The 18640-nt window shown below is 41.4% G+C and overlaps 1 protein-coding gene across 6 annotated transcripts in view; it reads left to right on the top strand.

Annotated features, from left to right (window-relative positions):
* TBC1D5 (TBC1 domain family member 5) overlaps positions 1 to 18640 on the top strand; it is a 438974-nt gene that overhangs the window by 6359 nt on the left and 413975 nt on the right. The gene's annotated exons all lie outside the window — the stretch shown is intronic.

Raw genomic sequence — 18640 nt, 5'->3', positions numbered from 1 at the left:
TTCTGCTTTGGTGTAAACATATCAAGGCATCTTGAATAATTTTAAAAGGCTTTCATAACTACCCCACCAAACACTGGATTACAGTATATTTTTGGTTGCTAATTCTTTTATTGTTGGCATCTTAAAAGGCAGAAAGTATCTACTGTTTCATTGCTGTTAATCATAAATTCTAAGTTTATCACTGAAACAACTATATGATTTTTTTATATTTTCCAAGGAAATTTAATATTCTAAAATCTTGTATTGCACAACTCGTATGGCAATATAAATAATGTATAACTTACGCTCCAGATATGTAACTATCATAAACTAATATGTACTAATGCTTTCTCAATACAAACCAGCATGCAATAATACTTTTTAATAGCTAATAAGCAAAGCAGTGCACTAGAAACGGTAGATATTTTGATGCAAGAAGAATAAGCATGTTGAAGCATTCCTTTTATAAAAGAATAATCTTCCAAGGGATTGCACGGTATAAAGCATCTGGCTTCCCATTTTCCCCAAACCCTCTTCAGTGACTAGTTTCACAATGAGTTTTTTTCATGATTAATACACATTGTTGTTCATAGTTTTCTTACATGAATGTTTGAAGTTACAATGGCACTGAAAAAAGTATGACTAGTCCTTGCATTTATGACTGTCACAGCATCTCCACAGTCATAGGATCACAATTCAGATGCTTGACAACCAACATGTATTTACAATAGTTGCAGTATCCTGGGGTCATGTGATCAATAATTTCAGCCTTCCCAGCTACTTCTGGCAAACTAAGTCAGTAGAAGAAACGGATTAGTGTATTGACTACTTGTTTCATTTCATAACTGTAGTGATTCATTTAACTATGGCAACAAAAGTTGTAAAATTGGCCCACTTAACTGCCTTGCTTAGCAATGGAAATTCTGGTCCCAACTGTGGTCAACAAATCCCAGTACTATGTGACAAAAATGGTCACATATCTATTCCAGTATAATAGAAATGGAAGTGAAGGTAAGACTGCTGATTTTTACAAGTATTCAAAATATTATATTAGGGATTTTTTTAGTATTACCATGCAGATTTTGTCTCTACTTGGTAGAAAATGAATTCACTTATTCAGACCAAGAAGCATAAGTCTCTTTAAGAAAATTTTGAGTGGATAATGTTTTAAAGAGATGAGAAGTAAAAGGAGCTGCTAAAGTTTTGTTCAGATATTGTCATAAATACCAGATGTGAGTAGTGAGGGAAATCAATGGAATTAAATTCAAAATTTGTTGTCTCAGGGATGCACAATATTTATTCTATGTCAGTTGATTCTTTGTCAATGGCTATAGAATTTTCAGAGACTGAATCTTGTGTTTTATTTTCTTTCTATTCGAATTTATCTGATCTATGTATCTGAAAGCCAATTTTTCTGTAAAGCTGTGTACTCTGCTCTTTAATTTTCTACTATATTGTCAGTCTATGTGCTCCAAACCAGCAGTCCGAAATGTTTCCAGCTCTGCAGACCAGCAATAGTGGTGGTGAGCGGTGGGGGTGGGGGGAGAAGATGGTTTTGCGCTTGCACCTGTCGCATACACAAATAGAGCTTCATTTGCTCACACACTTCATTCTGTCACCTTGTGCAGCCTGGTTCCCAAAATGTTTTGACCTGATATCGGGCCGCCAATCAAGAGTAGAAACCCCTACTGTAAACAATCAAGCAAAGAAAGTTCAGTTTGAATGTGCACAACACATTCAAATTTTAAAATAGTTACTATTTAAATATGAAAAGTATTATTAGAAACTAGATTTCAGAGATTTTACCTTAAGAAATTAAATATACTTCCAAAAATAAAAGTTCTAAACAACTGTTACAATTATGCCTTCCAGTAAAGTGGAAGAAACAGTTTCTTTTAAAGATAAAACTACAAATTCATAGTATATGATATATTTATAATATGTGTGAATGTTATGTGTATACATACAAATATATTTATAAATAATATATGAAAAATTTACCTGATGAAAATAAAATTTAGATGTAAATCAGAAAAGCAATACTTTATTTTGACATCACATTTTATAAGATTAGGTAGTCATTTGGGCACCTACTTTTGATCTGTTTCAAATGTATCTCTAGAATAAAAGGTACTTTGTTGTGCATATTTCATATTTTAGTACTTTATCATTCATCTTTTTATTTCAGCTCCATCTTTCACTTTGTCATGTGCTGTCTACAGCATAAGAATGCATCTTCCTGTGTTGCTTTGTTTTGTTTTTTTCTCATTCTATTTTGTCACTGAAGAAATTATTAATTTATCTGACAGGGGTCAGACAGAATATCTTTGGGTTACACATAAGTTTTCCCTGTTTGTCAAACAATATACTTGTTACTATTATGGAGTTCTATGTAAAATGGATAATAAAGTGCTAGTACAATTAAGTAGAGTAATGCATTACCTTCGGGATGCTTGCTGAGCAAGCACTTATTTCATGAAGTCAAATCTGAAGTTGTGTGTTTCAGGCTGCTTGATATTCATTCCAGGAAAGCAAATTGGTATTTTTTCAGTCTTGGAGGTGTAAATGATATGCATGCTGACTTCAGCAATGGACAGTTGCCTTTTAAATAGGATGTTGAATTAACAAATCATGATCATTTCAATCAATATAAATTTATGGGGAAGGTGGAAGATGTGTGTGTGTGTGTGTGTGTTGTGGAGGGTGTTTGTATAAATAAAATATGTATTTTTCATTCTCCCCATAAATTTATATCGATTGAAATGCTTAATGCATAATATATGCATAATATGCATTACATATATGCACACGCATCTAGAGTTTCTATGGGCACTTTTAGAAAATGTTATGACTGCACATTTCTTGTAAGTTCGTATAAAGTCTGCTGTAAAGCTATATTTCAGAAAAATATTTAAATGTAAATTGTTTGGTTTGGATTCATTTTAAGCAGCCTTTCTTAATCTACTGGCCTTCAGATACATTCAAGTTTAATTTCTCAGCCATGAAATTTGAAATCCAACATTGCTAGTGGTTGTTAGTTCAGAAAGATGTCCTTAGGACTGAGCTGTATGCTGGAATGACCCCTTAGAACAGGCATGATTAATTGCTCCCATGTCATTTCATTTCATTTTGAAACTTTCAGAAGCTCTAGCAAGCTTGACCATTTGTTAGACATTTTGGTTATTTTAGTTCAAAAACACCTGTACTTTGGTTCTTACAACTGCCAAGTGGAAACCAAAATTGTAGAAATTTAAAGAGTTCTGAAACTCGTGTGATTTTTGTTCCACATGATAGTTGTAACTGCAGTATTGTTTGTAGACATGGTAATTTTTTATATTTTTGGTGCAATTGAGTGTTGCAAGTTCTTGTTACATTCTAGCAATGTTCAAGGAATAGATTTTATACTAAAATGGAAAATTAAAGATTAATCCATGACTTAAAAGAACATCATTTTGTGGGTTTAAATGTTTTAGAGACCTGTGTTTGTGTAATATATGTTACACAGACACACATGATTGCAATTACAATTATTTGAAAGATTCCTAAATGAATGATTTTATTTATTTATTTAAAATATGTATATAACCGCCCATCTTATAAGCAATTGGGTGGCTCTCAGTCAAAAATTAAAATAACATAAAATCTATATGCAAAATATTAAAATCAAATGCAAAAAAACAAAACAAAAAAAACCTGGTTCTAAATCAAGCTTCCAATGTGTTGTTGCCTCATTTTATCCTACTGTTTGGGGGAAAAGCCAGATCTTTAAAGCTTCATAGAAGATTAGGAAGGTATAGATGTGTTGAATTTCAGGAGGATGGGTATTCCATAGGATAGAGGCTAGTTGAAATAAGATGCAGGTGTTTAAAGGAAAGCACTTGGAGCATGCCCACCCTGTCTAACTTGGTAAGACATCCTTAGGGAGATGTCCTTAAGTAAAAGCAGTCCTGCAGATAACTGGTCCTCTGAGTTAGAGTTTTTTAAGATGATGACTAGCACTTTGAATTGCACACAAAGAAAATGGAAGCCGGTGGAAGTTGCACAATAGAGCTGTTATATAGGCAGATTAGAGGTGCCCATGTGTTCTGAACCAGTTGAACTTTCCAATAAGATAATAATTTTATGCTGTTTCAGAAGTGTTAATTGCCAAAGTTTTTTGCTCAATCTCAGATATATGACAAACTTAAGGAAAGTATGTTTAACTTTACTCCCCTACTCTGACAGAATAGACAGTATTAGTACCCTGGGCATGGTACTAATTTTATGATTATATTGTTTTATTTAGTTTCCTAATATGATTTTGATTGCTTACTTAGTATTCTATGACTATCACTAAGTGTTGTATCTTATGATTCTTGATGAATGTATTTTTATGTACACCGAGAGCTTATGCATCAAAGACAAACTCCTTGTGTGTCCAATCACACTTGGACAATAAAGAATTCTATTTCATTTGCCAGTTTTCTCTTTGGAAAGCTAGCAAATGCAATATTTCAGAAGGTCGAAAGTCTAGCGAATGGAGGAAAGGGCAACTGTTGTGCTGAGGTTTTTTTGGCTCAGCTCAGTGGTTGCACATGGAAGAGAGGAAAATTGGTATACTGGGTCAGAGAAAAGAAGCTCAGATCTCCATTTCTCTGGTCCAGTACAAGAATTCCCTTCTGTACATGGAGGGAATTGTCCTTGGCAGGGAATTCACTCCCATCTGCTTGACCCATCCTCTTGCTTAAGAACTGCAACAGGGAGGGCCAGATTGTAGTTGTTGAGTGAGGTACTTCCCCAAAGCAGTTTGGATAGCCAATATTAAAAAAATCCATTTATTTATTTATTTATTTGGTTTGTCAATTGCTTAAAAGATAATAGGTATAAGTAAAAACATAGTTGACTGTCCTGTGGATATAGGTCTGTTGAAACTACGGCTCATGTCCTACTGTACTGTACCTTCTATAATGAGGTACAGAACCACTTCATAATACCTCACCTGATAAAACGCCCAGAAAACGCCAATCTTTTTTTATGTACAATTGCTGTTATCAGATCAGTACAATGTTATTTCTTTGAATGTAGCTAAATTTTGTTATATTATCTGTAAAATTGGGCAGACTTTGACTGCCCATTGACAATCCACTACTAATTGTAATATATTATATTTGTTATTATTCCAGTGCTTATTTGCATTGAAAGTGTACTGCATCATGCTAAAGTTAGTACCTTTCGGAGCTGGGGACAGTAAGATGACAGTATCTGCTCAAAAAATGTTCTTAGGAGGAATAGGCTGTTCTCCTCCATGCTGCTGCAAGAGCCCAGGATGGGTATGACTCCTGATGACATCATCAAGCTGGGTCCGTTTAGTATAAAAATAGCAGCCTGTGGGAGAAACCCCCCCCCAGCTTTGACTCAGATTCTTTCGATGACCATAAGCTGGTGTCTCTGAAAGCAGTTTAGTTAGCAGCAAAAGCAAAAGCTATCTTCATCATTGGCACAGCTCCTGGGGAACTGGTGCAGCTGTGCCTTCAGGAGAGTGGGGCTCCATTCTCCTGTAGCGCCAAGGATTCAACGTTTTCTTCAACTGAGGGAGACTGTAAGTAGGGAGTAACCCTTGATCCTCCCCCACAGTCTTCCCTCAGCGATTTCAGCCGCCATGATCGTAAAGATCACATCGGCAATAACAATGCCTCTCAGCTGATTGTAAATTTTCACTTTATTGCCAATTTTGCCATTTGGGGCTGTTTACAGCCTAAGGAGCGATTTAACCCCTGCGTAGCCTGTAGCTCTTGCGGGCGGCCAATTTGGAGGCTTCTTCAACCTCACATGTTGAGCGGCCATTTTGAAAGCTGCTTCTAAAGAAAGTAGCAAGTGGCCATTTTAGGTGGCATCATCCCCCAAAGGCCAGCTTCTACTATTCATAAGCTCCTATTCAGGCTACTGCATAGACAACACATAGTGAGGATCGCTTTCAGCACCTTTGTGTCTGTTTATGCATACTATGGATCAAGACAAGGCCCACACAGAGCCATCAGGCCTGATATCTCAAGGCCCCCAAGCTGGCAAAAGAAAGAGAAGGAGACAATGGTCCCAGTCTGTTGAAAGGGGGGTGGCGGCCAAGATTAGGGCCAAAGCTTTGGGCCCTAAGAAAACATCCCAGGCCGAATTAAAGGCAGAGAAACAAAGGCATGCAGCCTTAGAAAGGCAGTTCAACAAAACTATTGAGCAAATGAGGGGTCAACTACAACAGGCTTCCCAGCCAGCCAATCGTCTAGTTGTTCAGCCAGCTACTTCTAGGGAGAGCGAAGATACCTCAGCTCCTCTTAGCTACCTCCAATCCTGGTCCCCAGAGCGACCTGAAATCCAACCAGGACCTCAAGACTTGAGCAGGTCAGGTCCCAACTTCGCCCAGACTCCTTGGGATCTTTCTTCTTCATCTGTCCCATCCGTGGCCCAAAGCAGCTCTCGATCAAGACCAGAGGCCACTTTTATTCCAACAGCAGCAGATCTTTGGACCCCGGATCCTCCATCGAGTGGCAGATCTTCTGACATCAACGAAGTAGTCTCCTTAGCCATCTGGCAGAAGGGCTTCAACACATCTTCAGACCTTCAGACAGACCTCAGTCTTCCTTCCCGGCTTTTCCTCCAGTGGAGATTCCCCAAAGGGGACTACCTTGTTGGGTAGAACAAAGGGCCCATCTTACCTATGCGGAAGGAGTGGACCTCACTCAGGTAGAGTATGAGGAATCATCTGAGTGCAGCCCCTCCCCTAATTCTGATCTGGAAGGGAAATCTGGGACCCCAACCTCTCGGAGGAAGAGGAAGATCTGAGGCCTGATCAGCCTCCTTCGGCTTTGGTATTCAAATACGCTTTATTCAAACCTCTCCTACACAAGGCACTGGTAACCGCCCAGTTGTCAGCGGAGGTAATTACCCCCAAGCCTCAAGTGGTACAATCGGGGCATGGGGATTCCCTCTTCTCCAAACCTATTGTTCATTTGGAGGTCCTTCCTTCCCCCATCATCTTTCTTGATTTAGTCAAGGAACTTCCCCACTGCAGGCCCCTGTCCATCGTCCCAAGATAGGCAGTTCTACAATGTGGGTCCTTCCTTAGTTACAGCTCTGGCAGTTCCCCCAGTAGATGCCCCAGTTGTGGCCTCCTCCTCAAGCACTCCAACTGAGCCTGAGGACGTACTAAAGGCAAAGGACAAACTCTCCAAACAAACACTGAAGTGTAACCATCAAGCCTCGGCTTGGGCCATCCGGGCCTTGACTGCTGCATCATTTTTTACAAGGTCTTCCTGGCTATGCCAACTTTAAGGCTGCATACCTCCATCAGACTGTAGGTCACATCAAGACCTCAATAAGATCATAGCAGCAGCAGAGTTCTCAGCGGATGCCACCCTCAACACCGCCAAGTTCTCTTCCAGGGCCATGGCGTCATCAGTGGCAGCTAAGAGACTGCTATGGCTACAAAATTGGCAAGTGGAGCCTTGACAAAAGTGGAAACTAGCTTCTGCCCCATGTACCAGTGAGAAGCTGTTTGGAGATGCCCTTGACCCATTTGTTGTTGAAACAAAAGACAAAAGGAAAGTCTTTTCATCAACAGGAAAGATAGCAGACTTCAGCCCTAGCCCATACCAGCCTCCCTCATTCAGGCCTCAAAATGCTTCTCGCTTCTCCAGACCTCAGCATTTTCTCAGCGTCAAGATCAACGCCATGAGGCTACTGGCAGACAACAAGCTGCGGGTAAACGGCCCTTTCATGGGGGAGGGCTCCTTCCATTGCTCTAAATAATCTCTCGTTCTCCCCTCCCATTGGAGGTCGTTTGGCCTCCTTTGCTTCCGGATGGGAGGAGTCAGCGACAGATGCCTGGGTACTCAATACAGTAAGGTCGGGGTTTCAATTCGAATTTCTATCACCACACCCAGAAAAATTTCTACTCTGCATTCTATTCTGGTGAGCGTAGGGTAGAGCGATCTCCTCTCTCCACTGATCTCACGGAGGCTTACTTCCACATTCCCATCTGGCCTCATCATCACCAGTTTTTCCGTTTCTGTTACCAGAATTCCCACTTCCAGTATCAGGCCCTTCCTTTCAGGCTCTCATCTGCCCCAAGAGTCTTCACAAAGTTACTGGCAGCATTGGTGGCTTCGCTCTGATCTGTTAGTGAGATTCCAATGCTACTTGGATGACATCTTGATCCTGTCATCTTCCACCCACTCTGCCCATCAAGATCTTCAAACCACTCTCCGTTGCCTCCAGTACCACGGTTTTTCCATGAACTCCAAGAAAAGCTATCTCTTCCCAACAACCAGGTTGTTCCATCTGGGAGCCATCATCGATACAACTCTGTGTCAAGTTTTTCTGCCTCCAGCCCTAGGGCAGAGCCTTAACAAGATCATTTGACAGGTCCAACGTCAACACGCTGTCTCCCTGTCACTGTTGTCCAAACTTTTGGGCAAATGATGTCATGCATAGGCATCGTTCCGTGGGCATGGCTACAATCATGGGCTCTACAATGGTTCCTGCTCCCCTTTCAATGAGCAGGAACCAGCCACACATCTGCCAAAGTCCTGTTCTCTCCAGAGGTCTGCCGTTCCTTCAAGTGGTGGCTTTCCCTAGCCCTTTCGAAGGGTCTCCCATTCAAGGAACTGGATAGACTGATCATCACCACCGATTCAAGTTTCCTGGGTTGGGGAACCCACATGGAGGGTCTCATGGCTCAAGGGATCTGGTCCTGGTTAGACAGAACTGGACCCATAAACTGGCTAGAACTCAGCCATTTATCTAGCCCTGAAACATTTCAGGGACAGAATAGTGGGGTCCCGTGTGCAAGTGTTGACAGACAACATGGCTGTAAAGGCACATGTCAACCGGCAGGGGGGCACAAGGTCCAGGGCCCTCATGAGGGAAGCCGAAAGTCTGGGGAGGTGGGCAGAGAGACATCTGCTATCACAGCAGACCACATCTCAGGAGTCAACAACTCCCAGGCTGATTGGCTGAGCAAGAGCCCAGTCAACCACGCAGAATGGTCCTTTCCCCAGTCCATTTTCAGGGATCTCTCCCTCAGGTTCGGGACCCCAGAGGTAGACCTCTTCGCCTCTCCCCAAAACGCTCAAGTAAACAGATTTTTCACCAGGTTTCCTTGTCAGGGAACAGAGGGGACCAATGCACTTTGGAGAGCAAATGGTCCACCAGTCTCTACGCCTTTCCCCCTCTTCCCATCATTCCGGTGGTCATTCAGAAGATGTTGGAGGAACAGGCAGAGCTGATTCTCCAAACCCCCTCCCCCATTGGCCCAGGAGACCCTGGTTTGCAGATCAGGTGAACCTGTCTGTAGCCACTTCCTGGAGGATTCCAGAACACATGATCTCATTACATCAGGGGACCCTGCTCCACCTGGATCCCCTGTGGTTCAAATTGACCATGTGGCGCTTGAGCAGCAACTGTTAAGAGAAGCCAATCTCCCAGACCAGGTCATCCTTACTATCCAGGTGTCTCGTAAATCTTCTACGGCACGTATGTACAATGCCACTTGGTGTCACGGGGAAGGTCTCTTTCCTACAGTAGCTGGGGTCCCACAGGTGCTGTTTTTTCCAGGATGGCCTTGACAAAGGTCTGGCTCCTAACACTTTATGCCTCAAGTAGCGGCTTTTGCTTCAGTCATCTCCTGGGATTCCTTCCCTTCCTTGTCCCATCATCCTTCAGTTCAGAGATTCTTAAAAGGGGCTTCCAATCTCCGCCCTCCTGTGGTTCACAGATTCCCATCCTGGGACCTTCACAGGGTCCTCAAGGCCCTAACAGAACCTCTCTTCAAACTCCTCAGAAAGATATCCCTTCAATTCTTGACCTTCAAGGTGGTTTTTTAAATAGCCATCACATCAGCTAGAAGGGTGTCAGAGTTGGCTGCTCTATCTATACGGCAGGACCTCTGCACTTTTCATGACAATAGAGTTGTTCTTTGTTTAGACCCTACCTTTGTACCCAAAATAAATTCTGTATTCCACAGATCCCAAGACATAGTAGTTCCTGATTTTTGTTCCCGTCCACACCATGCCTTAGAGCGCAAGTGGCACACCTTAGATGTTAGAAGGGCTCTTAGAATTTATATCAAATGCACTTCACCGTTTAGGAAGACTGAGGCTATGTTTGTATCCTTTTCCCCTTCCCACTGGGGGAACAAGGCATCCTGCCACCTTAAGCAGGTGGATCCGGGCTTGCATTGCACAGGCCTACAAAGCCAAAGCTCTGCCAGTACCACACGGCTTGACAGCACATTCCACTAGAAATGCTGCAACTTCAGCTGCCTGGGCCACTAAGGCACCCCACTCAGGCTACATGGACATCCCCGTCTCTGTTCAACAGACACTACCGCCTGGATTCCTACACCTCCACAAGCACGGCTTTTGGCAGACGGGTTTTTCAGCAAGTGGTGCTGACTTTGAAGTAAGAGACCAGACGAGGACCCTCCCGAGGACATAAAAGCTTCAGTATGTCCCATCCTGGGCTCTCGCAGCAGCATGGAGGAGAATGGGCGTTGGTAAATTTACCCAAGAACGTCCTTTCTATCTATGCTGCTAGAGAGCCCAGCCCCTCCCTTGTGGTGTCCGGATTGTGGTGAGGTATGTTATGGTTCACGATTCTGTTTTGACTTTCAGAGACACTCATTAAAGTCTGCCAAGTATCTTCGCCAAAGCTGGGGGGTTTCTCCCACACGCTGCTACTTTTATACTAGATGGACCCAGCTTGATGATGTCATCAGGAGGAGTCATACCCATCCTGGGCTCTCTAGCAGCATAGATAGAAAGGGCGTTCTCAGGTAAATTTATCAACGCCCAATCTGTTTGGGCTTCCAAGTCTTTGATATTGTTTAAATGCACTAAGTGCATATGCTTACTCCCATCATTAGGAGCATTTCCACGGAGAAGCCAAGAGACTAAAGTTTTTGTGAGATGGTCTTAAACCATACTGATTCAAAATTTTCCTCTAGAAGAAAAGAACTCAAACCTTTGGGGGCGGGAAGTAATTTTAACCAATGTGCTATAATGTAAATCCATGCACCTATATCAACATTAGCTAAACCTGCCTCCCTTTTTAATACTACTTTTGGGACACAGTGAAAAGTAGTTCTTAGGAATTTGGATTGCATCCTTTCCAGAGGAGTAAAAGACAAGCAAGGTCCCAGCTGAGCACCCAAAAATAGTTGTGCTTGAGTCTTAGCTATTAATAGCTTATGGAATATGCTGTGCTGCTCTGGAGAGGTCACTTTAACAGTCACAACATTTTAGGATCAAAATTCCAAACATAATTATCATTAGTTGAGGACTATCTATAAATACTTGGTTTCATGATAATATTTTGCCCTTACGTTTTAAACATTTTTCTACTTTTCTACTGATATATTCATTTGTAGAATCTATTATCAAATAACAATGTTGCTAAACTGAAATCAAGAGCACTTATTTAGTGGTGACCTATGCCTTAATCTTCATTTACACTCTAATTACTTCCTCTAGTTAGTAAACTTTTCATTGCTTTTTTCTCTAGTTATCATTGGCAGCCAAGCATCCTAGTCACTAGTTCTAATAAAAATTGGCTCAAAAATGACTATTTTCCCTTTTTATTTTGCATTGTCTCATTTCTTGTGTGATCCCAAATCTGCTTTCATTTATTCTTGTCTCTTTATTTGGACAATAAAATTTTATTTGGCTGGTGGAAGAAAAGAAAAAAAACACTTTTTTGTTAGATATTGAAAATTAGATACAAGGATATTACAAGTATTTGCACGGGCATAGTTTTTTCATTGACAACTAACTTTCTTCTTCCATTATGTGCCAGAGAAGGTGATTGTTTTATTGTTGTGTATGGAAAAAGTGAATAGTCCAATGCTTTATTCCATTCTTCTAATTTACAGCATCAATTGTAATGAATGATGGATGAGATATCCAAACAATAAATAATCTTAAAAGGTGTACTAAATCAAAGTAGGATAGACCAAAGAATGATTTTGTATAATACTTCAAGGAGGATAAGCTAACTTGAGTGTCGTTAATTCGTCTATCTACAACAAATAAGCAAAATCCCATTTAAAATAGATGTACTGCCAACCATGTAAGAATTGAATTGACATTGTCACCTTTCCTTGCATTTTATGATACCATAACGAAATCTTTAAAACAGGTCTCCATTAATTAAACGTGTTTGGAAGCAGGTATCATATGTTACTATTTCTACAAAGCACTGTTGTAGTGCTGTATTCTCTTTTAGTTAATGGAAATTAACTGAGTTGTGCTACAAAATGGTTTAATTCTTTATTTGATTATAATTTATAATTATAATTTGAGATAATTAATGCAGCTTGTTCTGGCCTCACAGTGAGGACCCTGCTCACCTGGCCACGCATTAGGGCGGCACGCTATAGGGGAAGCTTGCAGCGCCTTTGCAAAAGGGAGATCTGGCCCAGTCTGAACAGCCGGGCCATGAGGAAACCCATAGCTCCGGTGTTTCTCTGAGGCCATTAAAGAGGAGAAAGCAGTGGGGGCATTCTGCTAAACAGGAAGCTGCAGCCAAGATTAAGGCCAAGGCCTTTGCAAGCAAGAAGGCCTCAAAATCCGAACTCAGGACTGAAAAAAGAAGACATTTGGCCTTGGAGAAGCAATTTGCCAAGAACCTGGAGTAGATGAGAGGATGGAGCCAACCATTGATTCAGTCGGGATTTGGAGGCCGGCCCAGAGTCTATATCCAGGGCTGGAGAAGCAGAAACCAGTTCTACCAGTCATCTGCAAATGTGGTCCCCCAGAGCAGATGAGGGTTTTTTCCCATCAAGATTTGAGTAAGTCTGGACCTAGTTTTAGACAGGCAGTCTGGGTTCCAGAAGCTACCAATCCCCAGATTAATTTACCCCAACGTGGCCATAAGCAAAGGACTGAGGCCACCTTTACACCTACAACTCCTGACCTTTGCCCAGTGGATTCTCCTATAGGTAGCAGGCTTGAGGATATTAAGGATATGGTTTCTGTGGCCATCAGACGGGATTGCTGAGGGTTTTCAACAACAACTTCACCCTTCGGGGGGGGGATGACAAGGTTTTTTTCCCTGCTTTCCCTCAGGTAGTCCTTCCTGAACAGAGGGGGTTTTCCAGGCCCTATGAGCAAAGGTTTCCTTCTATTCATTCTGATTGGGGGGAATATGAGGAAAGAGGCTTTATGAATCCTTCAGACCAAAGTCACTCCTTCATGTCGGAAGGAGGAGGATTAGATATTAGAGATTACAATTTGTCAGGATGAGGGATTAAGGCCTGAGCAACCCACCTACTCTGGTGTTTTCAAGCCATCCTTGTTCAAACCTCTCCTGGACAAGGCCTTGCTTATTGCCAAGCTAGGACCTGATGAGGTGGCATCAGAACCCTTGATGGAATCTTCAGCCCAGGGCGACTCTTTATTTTCGAAACCAGTTGTCCAAGCCAAGACGTTTCCATCTCCTATGTTATTTTTAGTTCTGGTACATGAGCAGTGCATCTCCCCAGGATCAGGGCCATGCCCCTCAGGCATTTTTATAATGTGGGCCCTTCCTTGGCCAAAGCCCTTCTAGTACCATCAGTAGATGCCCCTGTGGTTGCCTCTTTTTCCGCATCTGGAGCTCCAATGGAACCAGAAGGTGTGCTTATGGCTGACAGGAGGTCAGAACAGATCCTCAAATGAACTCATCAGGCTGCTTGGGCAGTCCAGGCCTCAACTGCAGCATCCTTCTTTACAAGGTTGTCACTGCGTTGGCTGCATCAGCTGCAGGAGCGTTTGCCACCCAGTGATTCCAGGTCCCACCAGGACTTAAATAATATCATCGCCAGTTCATTCATTTTTGCTACTACAGGTACTACTGGGCCCTTCTGTTTGGTTTCTCATCGGCTCCCAGGGCCTTTATCAAGGTTCTGGCAGCATTGTAGGCATCTCTATGCGCCCTACCTGTGAGGGTCCAATGCTGCCTAGATGATATCCTGATTCAGTTACCTTCAATGCACTCCACCAACAGTGACCTTTAGACCATGATGCAACTCCTGCAGGAACACGGGTTTTCCATAAACTTCAACAAGAGTTATCCTCTACTAACCATCCATCTCCTACACCTAGGGACTATTATCGACATGACCCTCAGAGGTTTTCCTTTCCCCAGATCATCAAGAAAGTCTGAACAACTTGATAAATGGGATTCGACAGCAGCACACAGTTCCTCTGTCTCTTCTGTCCCAGCTCCTAGGAAAGATGATTTCCTGTATAGGCATCATTCTGTTGGCCTGATTCCATGCTCGAAGTCTGCAGTGGTTCCTGCTGCCTTTTCAATGGGCAGGAACCTGTCACTTATCCATCAGAGTCCGAGTTCCTTCACAGATCCTTCATTCTTTCTGGTGGTGGCAGTCCCAGGCCATTAGGAAAGGACATTTTTTCAAGGAGCCAGACAGGCTCATGATCATGACAGATGTCAGTCTTTATGGCTGAAGGGCGCATCTGCAAAGCAAGATAGCTCAAGGTCATTGGTCCCAGACAGGTCTCACCCCATCAATTGGCTCGAACTCAGGGCTATCTTCTTAGCTTTGAGACACATCCAGGACAAGGTGACAGGGTCCCACATATTGATTATGACAGACAACATGGCTGCCAAGGCCCATGTCAACAGACAAGGAGGGACCTGGTCTAAATCCTTGATGCAGTAGGCCGATCATGGGCGGAGAGGCATCTTCTGTCCCTCAGGGCAGACCACATCTTGGGGGTTGACAATATCCAGGCCGACTAGTTGAGTCGGGCCAAGGTCAACCACCCGGAGTGGAGCCTTCATCCATCCCTGTTCCAGGAACTGTCCAACAGATTCAGTTTCCCAGTAATAGACCTATTCGCCACTCCCTAGGATGCGCAGGTAGGCAGATTCTTCACCAGGTTTCCCACCCAGGGAGTGGAGGGGACCAATGCACTCGGAGCAAATGGTCTCCAGATCTCCTCTATGCCTTTCCTTCTTTTCCTAACATTTTGGCCATGCTTTGGAAGATGTTCGAGGAGAAGGCGGAGCTGGTACTCCTGGCGCCTCATTGGCCCTGTCGGTCGCTCAGCCATGGAGAATCCCACCCAGCAGGATTTCGCTCAGCCAAGGGGCCTTACTCCATCCAGAACCTCAGTGGTTCCAGGTGGCCGTATGGCGCTTGAGTGGAAACCTCTGAAATAGACCAACTTACCAGATAAAGTGGTTCAAACCATCCAGGCATCACATAAACCATCAACAAATCACATCTATGATACCACCTGGAGAGCTTTTTGCAGTTGGTATTCTAAGGTGGCCTGTGACCCTACATCAGCCTCTGTCTCAGAGTTGCAGAGGTCTAGATAAAGGGCTCTTACCAAACATACTCTGCAGGCAGGTTGCGGTCTTGTTCTCGGTATTGTTTTGGGATAATTATAACACTCTATCTCACCACCCATCAATACGCAGGTTTTTGAGGGAAACCTCGAATCTGCATTCATAGACATCCCACTTGGGATCTCCCAAAGGTACTCCAGGCTCTGATGGGACCCCCATTCGAGTCTTTAAGGTCGGTGAGTCTTAGTTTCTTGACCCTCAAGTGTTCTTCCTGGTGGCTATCACGTCGGCCAGAAAGTTGTTGGAGTTGGCAGATCTCTCAGCGAGACAGGACTTGTGCATTTTTCACAAGAACAGAGTACTGCTACGCTTAGACCCTACCTTTATTCCAAAGATTAATTCTTGGTTACACAGGGCACAAGAAATAGTCCTACCAGATTTCTGCCCTAGGCCTCAACGTAAGTTGGAATACAAATGGCATACGTTGGATGTGCGGAGAGCCTCCTGTATCTATGTAAAATGAACTGCAATCTTGCAAAACAGAAGCGATGTTTGTGTTGTTCCAACCAGCTTCTTTAGGGAACAAGGCTTCCCCATCCATGATGGGCAAATGGATCAGGGTTTGTATTTCCACTGCATACAAGATTCTATCTCTCCCGGTGCCCAAGAACCTTATAGCACTCTACTTGGAGTGCAACCATCTCGGCAGCCTGGGCTACCCAGGTGTCCATTGAGGAGATCTACAGGCCTTCTCCCTTTATCTGCCACTATCGACTTTTCCATCAACACTCTTTTCTATATATCTGTAAGATTTTTAACTAGAATTTTTGTCTCTTATTTATTTTCAATCCTGTGACTTCCCCGTATCATTCTAGCTTTTCTAATCAACCAGTTTCTAGTGGGTCTTCTAGTATAAAGACCAAATCATCTGCAAACGCCTGTAATTTATACTTCTCTTTTTTATTTCCATTCCTTTTATTTCTTCATCTTGTCTAACATTTCTGGTTAACACTTCCAAAGTCAGTATAAATAGTAAAGGGGACAGTGGATATCCCTGTCTACTGCCTTTTTAATATCAAAGGTCTCCACCATGTCCCCATTTACCATCACCTTGGCTGATGGTTTGTGATATATTGCTTTAATTATATTGATAAGTCTCTCCCCAAAGTCCATGTATTTTAATTGTAATAATATAAATTGCTAATTAATGTTTTCAAATGCTTTTTGTGCATTTGTCAATGCCATTTGTTTTCCAGGATGTGTTTCATAATACTCCAATGTGTTTAAAATCATTCTCATGTTGTTTTTAATCTGCCTCTTTGGCAAAAATCCATTCTGATCTACATGTATAAATTAATTCAAAAACCTTTTAAGTCTTTGTGCTATTATCAAAGCATATATTTTATAGTCTGCATTCAATAGAGATATTGGCCTATAGTTCTTTGTCTGCATTAAATCTGAGTCATCTTTCGGTATAAGAGTAATATTTTTTTCCATCCATAAATTTGGTATTTTTACTTCTAGCAGAACTTCATTATAAACTTCCAACATAACTGGGCCTACTATATCTTGTAGTTGTTTGTAAAATTCTGCCGGTAGCCCATTAGGCCCTGGCATTTTATTATTATTCTGTCTCAATTGGTTCTGTAAATCCCATCATAGTTACTCATTCATTCAACATGATCTTAACTGTTTTGGGTACTTTAAGAAGTTCACATTTTTCCAAATATTGTTGTATTCTATTTTCAGGGATTTTCTCCTGATCATACAGTTTCTCATAATACTCTTGTATTTATACTTTTTTGTCCTCATTCTGATAATAAAAGGTCCCTTTCTCATCTATTAGTCAATGTATCAGGTTTTTCCTCCCTCTCTATTTAACTCCTATGGAAGTAGCATAGCATGCAGAACATTTTTAGTATGCGCGTTATCTATTACCTGTATCTATTACTGCAAGTATTACATACAGTAGAATACCTTTCAGCAGAAATCCTTCTATAGGAAATATTAAAACCTGCTGAAATATATAATTTAAAAATGTGTTTTGAAATAGTTGGGTAAATTCTAATCAAGCTCTTTGATTAGGTTATTTCTCTCAGTATGCGATATGTAGTTTAGGCTAATTTTTCTTCCTAAGATGAATTGGCAACTTCTGCTCTTATAGATGCCCAGTTTTACTATTGCAGCCCTCATAATGTACACCAGAGGTCTCCAAACTTGGCAACTTTAAAACAAAGCTGGCTGAGTAATTCGGGGAGTTGAAGTCCGCAAGTCTTAAAGTTGCCAAGTTTAGGGACCCCTGATGTACACAAATCATGAAGATGAAATGTAGTGGCAAGTTTGCTATATGTAGAAAACACTATCTGCCAGAATTATTCTATCGCTTTTTGCCTTCTGTTGATAATGCTATATAATCAAGCATGCTTCTCGCAGCTGTCAGAGACTACAACACCTTAAAAGTACAGTCAGTGACATCCAAAATATTGTTGCCTCTGCCTAAAGGAATATAACAGTTCTTTGATAGTGCACTTTTAGTGACTAATTTAAATTTTATTCATTTATGATTTATTTTTTGAAGCTATTACTTAAAATGATCCATGTATTAATGGAATGTAAATAGGGTATTTCAAATGCAAGCCATTAGAGTACTATAGGTGCTATTTTTGGATAATTGTCTTAAGACTTTTTATTAGAAAATTTTAATTTTTAAGAGATAGGTACAATACAGGCCATTTTAGCTCTTGAAGAAATTAATAACAATAAGTGGGAATAATAATACTTTGAAATATAAAATAAGTTACAGGTTTATTTATTTCAGTGTACAATATTTTTTGGGACCAGACCACAAAACACATTCTATTTTTATTATTGATATCTTTGTTGAGGGGGGAAATTTTCCTTATAGCTCCCTCCCCTAGAACAGCTTGAAATGATAATTTTTGGACCTGATTGGTGTCACTTTTTGATTAATGTGAAAATATTTTTACGATGGGAATATGAATGGGAAATTTTTGAGAAGGAAATTAATTGCACATAGCTTAAAGTTTCTGAATTTCTCAAATAAGGACTTAAATTGTGATCTTCCCCTCTCTTCCCAAAATTGAAACTTTTGCAGAAATTTCAGCACAGTTTTGATGCATTGTATTGGTGCAGCCTTCCCAAAGGTAGGGGCTCTTTACTGGTTTTCAGGCCCTCAAATAATGTTGTCAGCTCTTGGTCAAGTGTCTTGACACTGAAATAACTTCTGAGAAACTTTGATTTGAAATATTCCACTATTGAAGATTATTATTGAAGAACATAAGTAGCTTTTCTTTTCAATTTAAATTGTTTATGT

The sequence above is a fragment of the Pseudonaja textilis genome, chromosome Z (genome assembly GCF_049901715.1).
Source record: "Pseudonaja textilis isolate UNSWEBS1 chromosome Z, rPseTex1.2, whole genome shotgun sequence".
NCBI lineage: Eukaryota > Metazoa > Chordata > Lepidosauria > Squamata > Elapidae > Pseudonaja > Pseudonaja textilis.
The sequence above is the reverse complement of the archived record's forward strand: the minus strand, read 5'-3'. Positions and strand labels throughout refer to the sequence as shown.